Below are 7,500 nucleotides of genomic sequence, written 5' to 3'. Positions count from 1 at the left end.
ATTTCGGAGATACTATTGTATAACTAGTCAGATTAACATAATGACCAAAAGAAACCTGTGACTAATAATTGAAGAATAAAGACAATTGGCAATAGAAATAAACGAAATAGAGTGAAAATTTTAAAGTACATAAAACTATAAAATAAAATAAAATTCATAGGATTCCTAATTCATAAACCGAGCTTCAAGTGACTTGTGCAATAATAATACATAATATTAATTTCTAGAAATACTCCAATAGTAATACAGAATCAATTTTCGTCAAATTCTGGAACACAGAAAATAACGTGTAGTTACACAGATAAAAAATAAACGGTTGAAAATTACATCCAGATTGTGTTTAAAATATTTATGAATATTAAGCCAGCGTTTTAAATGACACAGTAGAGAACAAATAAATGCAGCGGTCAGTATGTGCTGAATGGAATTTGGTTTGGGAGAATATTTATGCGTTACTATTATCATGAACAGAAGAATAAAACTTCTTTTCTGTCACGTTAAAAACCCTGAAGTATATATCACAGGACCTAACGCCATGCATGCATATGTGTGTACACACACATATACACAGACACGAACACACATGTGTGTATATATATATATATATATATATATATATATATATATATATATATATATATATATACATATATATGCGTATGCATAATTCTGCAATGAGATATACATAATTGGACAAATAATACATTTAACTGAAATCCTCCTAGAATTACATACCACAATTGTTTTCGAATGTTAAGAAAAAAAAAACTAACAAAGAAACATTCCGAGGTGAAAATAATATACTGTAAACTAATCAATGTTACCTACATATCTATAAAACACGTTTAACAGTAATTGTAACAATCATTGATCACATATCTATTTACCTGTTATATATATATATATATATATATATATATATATATATATATATATATATATATATGTATATAGATATATATATATACATATATTTTTCAATAGTAAGATAAGTTGTAAACAAATATATATAGAGATATTGATAAGTGTGGAGTTGCAAAAACAAAAGGAAATCGAAAAAAAAAAAAAAAAACAATCTTATAGTAATGCATTTAGAAAAGGCCTTGACTGCTGAGGTTACATTTATTTCATGGGTTGACTTGGGATAAAAAAATTCTAAAGAAAATATATTGACAGATTATGTAATTTTTATTCAAGATATGTATTTTAAAAAACGAGAAGAGCATAATATGGTATTAGTTAAGACTACAGATGTTGAATGTTGTAATTATATATATATATAAAAAAAATCTGTTAAGGTCTACAGTATATTTCATGATTAACTTTTGGCCCTCTCTCACACAAAGGCATTTCACGCCGTTTTATCTTATTTACAAACGACAATCATAGAACACACGTCGCTTCAAGACAAAAAAAAGACAAAAAAAAAACATATCTATTCAAGAACATGATCCTCTATCATACAGAAAGGAAAATAAGAAAATATTCCTATGCTCAGGATATAGATCTTCCATCATCAAACATTTTATGATTTTTACTTTATATTATATATATATTTTTTTGTAATCCAAATAGTAACAATTTAATATGTTTTATATATCATCAGTCAACCGACGGACTAGTTTTCGTATTAACAACGCGTCAAGTTGTTTTCCTTTATAATTGTTCCGCTTAACATTACTTAAACAAGTTGATTTTGTAAATTTCGAAGAATATCTGCGTTTTAATATACGAATAAACAATCACACATCCATACACTTATTAATATAGATTTAAATGTACATTTTATTACTTTGATGTATATGAAACGGTGCACTTTTGAGAAGGATCTTTTTAAATATATTCACGGAAAATAATAGGCATTTGTAGAACTTCAACATTATGCAAAATAACCTATGAGTGTGTTCAATCATACTGTCCTGGAGTCTCACTGACTGATGATATAGAAAACAGAATTATACCATTCATAAAATTGTCCATTCTTGTTCACATCATTCATTCTTCTATTCACTTCTTTACTGGAATTTTTATATTTTCAAAAGTTTTCATTTGCTTACTTATGTTGCTAATTTCCCCATTTTTCAAATCATTTATTATTAATCGAGATACCCCATACACATATTTACTCATTCATGAATTTATTTATATATTTCGCCGTATATTATTTAATTTTTAAATATTTATATATAAATTTCGTCACGTTCGCTGGTTCCTTTATTTATACATAAATAAGTTAATTTATGCCATATTTTTTCATATATTTATCGAAAGCTCTCCCAGTGCATTTATCTATTAATTGGCATACTAAACTATAAGATATAACTAGACATATCCATTCTTGATTCCAAGAATTCCGCCAATGATTTTTTTTATTTTAATGTCATCATAATATTCATCCAATAATACATATGACAATTTGATAATTTATTAATTAAACAGAACGATTTAATCCATTTTGCAACGTAACTAAAGAAATAAAAGCCCATGACTCTTAAAGAAATAAAAATATATGATGAAGTTTCATAATACTAACACAAAATGATGGCTAAATATACAGATGTAAGAAAATTGATAAAAAAAAAAAAAGAAATGAAAAAAAAAAACCGATATTCTAATCCAAGTAAACTTCGTTGAGAATCGTCACTCTAACGATAAAAAAAACTCCGGATCTGGAAAACACATTATTTTTTTTTCTACTGGAAATGTTCCCCAAGTGAATTAGATTTAATTACTGGGATAATTACAAGAAATTCTAATAACATTTCCCGCTACACATTTTAATAAGTGAAGAAAGGTTGCATCTTTATGAAACTAACTTTGTTATTGCTATCATTTTCATTATTATTTTTATCATTCTCATCATCATTACTATCTTTTATTAACATTCACCTTTAAAATATATTTTAAATAACCTATAGCTGCCTCAATGACATTAATCTTATTTAAGATTAAAGGATTAATCATAGCGAGATAGACATTGTGGTTTATGAAGTACTCCATTATTATTTAAAGATTACTTAGTTTCGTCTTTTCCAGATTTATCTGCTCATAATAAATTAACCCTCCCCCCACCCCACCCCACCCCCCCCAAAAAAAAAACGTTGCCAGCAATGATAAAATACTTATGTTAATGGAAGTTAACCGAAAATAATTCCGGAAGCCTTAACCCAAGATAATAAAAAATAAAAAATCAATAAATATGACACACTGAGACACCCATAAATCTCTCTCTATCATCCACTATATACACCAAAAAATTTCTGTGCTCAAAAAGAAAGAGTTGTAAATAGTCTACATGATTATTTGATGTTTTTGACGCCACAGCAGAAGTGTATTTACCTAGTCAATTTCTCCGATAGGTGACTGACAAGCAGTCCTTTAGGTATATTGTATCCCCATGGAGTTAGGGTTTCCATGACAACGTCCTCTATCAGTATAATAAGAGAATTATTGAATTGACTACCAAAACAATCACTAGTACAGTTTTTTGTTTTTTCACCGTAATGATCTGATATTGTCAAGTTCATTAGAAACAGCTTTGTATTTGTTATGAATAAACTGATAACTACATATCTATGTGTATGATACACAGTGATGTATAATCATCCGAAAAATAATTAGAGCGAGATAAGTGTATAAATTTACCATGTAGATATGCATAAATTATGGATTATACAATGAAACCGACAAAAATATATAACAATAAGAAAAAAAAAAGTTTTAAAGGTACACAATTTTTATATAGTATTAAATTTTAAACTGTTTACCGAATATGTAACATATTGTAAATATATTTAGCTGTCATAATTGTTCAAAAAATCTCTCTCTCTCTCTCTCTCTCTCTCTCTCTCTCTCTCTCTCTCTCTCTCTCTCTCTCTCTCTCTCTCTCTCTCTCTCTCTAACAAAAATTTCAATAGTCCAGTCCTATTAAGAACGTAAAATATTCCTCACTCCAACCATTTCTTTCATACGACCTGCATTTAGCATCGCACAGCGACCGAGACAAGAATGGCATTAATATCAAAGACGTGTTTTGCGAATTTCGGAATCATCTGGAGCAGTGAAAAAAATGACCGTGTTGCGCTGAATTAATTTACAGTGTATTCCTACTCTCTAGTGGAAACGTAGATACTCAAATGTTACCGGTTGAATAGTACGGCAATTATAAGGTGATCTAAACGGGATTCCATGATAAGGAAACTGTAAGCTCATAAGGAAAATTATCGGCTTTAAACATATCCATAGGTTACAACTAATTTTTACGAAAAGGTGTTTATTTTTGATAATTACATTTATTAATTTTTAATTACTCGTATTCTAGTGAGTGATTGCGCTTACTGAATTCTTAATAATCGATTATCTACCTGTGTGGAATTTATGATATTGTTATAATGGTTATGATTTATTTCTAAATACTCTATGAGTTGAGAATCATATTTTACTTTTGAACTGAAGACGAAAATCGTCCCAGTTCTTAGAAACGAATGTCAATACATTTGTCATATCATGAGTACATATCTGTATAAATATCATGACTTATTGAAGAGGTAAGAGACAAAGATCATCTTCGGGTGTTTTTCAGAACTCTTCGCTCAGATGTATAGACAATAAGTGGGGTTCGGCCTGACTGATAATATCTGAGATTATATGAAAAACATTGTATGATACTGCTACTAAATATTGGAATTAATGCTAGTGACCATAGTAATTAATGTCATTGTGATAATGTTGTGACTGAAACTCTTTAAAAAATAATAAACATTCTGAAAAAAAATTCTTGTCATTTCCATGTATGATCTGAAATTCACCATCATTGATTTTGAATTAGAGAAATGTTTATTCTATTTTTCATACATATGGTATAGATGTTCATAATATGTCAATATGTAGTACCATCTGTGAGCTTTAATGTTGATTTGTGTTACGGGAAAGACGTAATAGAGTCCAGTAACTGGACTTTATGTAAATAAATAACACTATAAAATCTTTATGATGAATTCAGTACTTTTCTCCAAAACCGGAACTTTTTGTAACGCTGTGATGTGGTTTGAATGTTGTTCTGAATAAAATTATAGTGTTTTTTACTGGACTTTGGAAATTCATTCACCTCACTTATTTCTATTTTTTTAATCATATTCACTAACAAAAATTTCATGGTGCATTAATTATACAATTCATCTGGTATCCAAATAAAGCATGTGGAAATATAATATATATACTCAAAATATCGTTTCAACAAAATAAACATTGCATTTTTCTACCAAAGAAGTAATAGGTAATTAAATAAACTCTTAATTAATAACTGTTTACCATTCTCGTTATTTACATTTGGTAGAATTTTTCTTCCCTGATAAAACATTCTAAACTCACTAAAATTGGATGCAATTATTTATCGTTGGAAATTCGATAACGTTACTTGTTTTCACCCGCACCCCAGAAAAATTAAAAAGTGAAAATATTGAACTCAACTAAGCATAGTCTTTTCAAAATTATTAAATATTTAAAGTAAACAATATATAAAGCATATATATATATATATATATATATATATATATATATATATATATATATATATATACATGTATGTATATATATCGATAGATAGATAGATATATACATATATACATATATATACATATAGATATACACACACATATATACTGTATATATATATATATATATATATATATATATATATATATATATATATATATATATATATATATATATATATATATATATATACTGTATAAATATTATGATATGAGTAAGGCTAATGCCATACAAGGAAAATCAGCATAAAAGAATATACGTGGAGGAAAAATATTAGAAAAAAATTAGATTGAATAGTAATTGATACAACGAAATAACTGATAAATCTGAATAATAATAATAAAAGTTAAAGGAGTCTGGTTTCAGTTCCTGTTTCATGAGAATAGATGCTCAAAAAAACGTGAATCGGGCAAGCCTAACCTACCCCTCCCCCCCAGGTCCTCTACCACAAGAGTGGCCTCCCCAGAAAACAGCTTAAACTCAGTCCCGGGTTAGGATCAATCTGATCCATGTGTATGCTAGGCGAACATGTTACCACTTTAGTAGCCAGGGGGCAAAATTACAATCAGATTCAATCCTAATTAAATCTTGCAAGTGAAAATAGTCTAAGATAGATACGAGAAATGAACTTTGCCATCTTCTCACCAAACTTCACCAAAGCCAACAAGATAAGAAGTAACCTGGTTTGTGAATAACCAGTTTTAGAACCAATCCCAATACACAAACTTCACAAATTGATAAAGGGAAGGTATAATTTTCTTTCAACTAAAAAGAGATTTATCTTCACGGAATCCATATAGGCTAAAGCATTCCCTAGCTCTGAAGACCCAGGCTATATCAAATGACAAGAACGCATATCGATAACACTCTTGAGTAGTATCCCCTCATGTGGAGCTCAGAAAACGTGGACAAAACAACGACGGATAGAATTTGATAGGTAACCCGACACTTGCCAACTTCACTTTGCTCAATGGAACATAATTTACAAGGATCTGTTTTCTGGTAACAAGCATTTTTTTTTTTTCAAAAATCCTGTATTGTTGTAGTGTTAACTTTTCAAAATTAATCAAACTTATCGTGTTTTGCTCTTTACATACTTAGGAGATTATTCTATGTATTAAAACATCTTATAAAATGTATATAGCTTTATAAAAGAAACGCGGTAAACAAATCAATATTTATGAATATCTTCTATATCTGAGTGCGTTTGTTTAAAAATTGATTAGTCAACATTAAATGCCGTCATTAGCTACGACTAACTGCTATTAGAATATATACATATATATATATATATATATATATATATATATATATATAAATATATATATATAAATGTACAGTATATATATATACAAATATATATATATATATATATATATATATATATATATATATATAGATATATATACACATATATATATATACAGTATATTCATAAATATATATATATATATATATATATATATATATATATATATATATATATACTTATCCTCATCACCTCCTACACCTAAAGGGCCAAAGTTAGATTTGGCCAGTCGTCTCTATCTTAAGCTTTTAATTCAATACCTCTCCATTCATCCTCTCCCACGTCACGTTTTATAGCCCTCAGCTAAGTAGGCTTGGGTCTTCCAACTCATCTAGTGCCATGTGTTGCCCCGTTGAAAGTTTGGTGAACTAATCTCTCTTGGGGAGTGCGAAGAGCATCTCCACCTACCCCACACCATGATCTCATCCAAATGTGGTACTTGAGTAATTTCTATTATAGTTTCATTTCTAATCCTGTCCTGCCATGTAAGTGCCAATATTCTTCTGAGGGGTTTGTTCTCAAATCTGCAAAATCTGTTGGATTTTGTTCCATTGTCATACCACGATTCATGTCCATACAATAAATACATACACACACACACACACACACACACACACACATATATATATATATATATA

General features: G+C 28.6%; 1 protein-coding gene across 3 annotated transcripts in view; it reads left to right on the top strand.

The window, feature by feature from the left end:
* The window catches only part of LOC137631610 (calcium-activated chloride channel regulator 1-like), a 136,030-nt gene extending 135,451 nt beyond the window's left edge, over window positions 1-579 (top strand). For all 3 annotated transcript variants that reach the window (XM_068363478.1, XM_068363477.1, XM_068363476.1), the window contains exon 15: window positions 1-579. This exon is cut by the window's left edge. The gene's annotated coding sequence lies outside the window, so the exon portion shown is untranslated.
* The last annotated feature ends 6,921 nt before the right edge of the window (window positions 580-7,500 follow it).

Source organism: Palaemon carinicauda, chromosome 40 (genome assembly GCF_036898095.1).
Source record: "Palaemon carinicauda isolate YSFRI2023 chromosome 40, ASM3689809v2, whole genome shotgun sequence".
NCBI lineage: Eukaryota > Metazoa > Arthropoda > Malacostraca > Decapoda > Palaemonidae > Palaemon > Palaemon carinicauda.
This window is presented reverse-complemented; position numbering and strand designations above follow the sequence as displayed.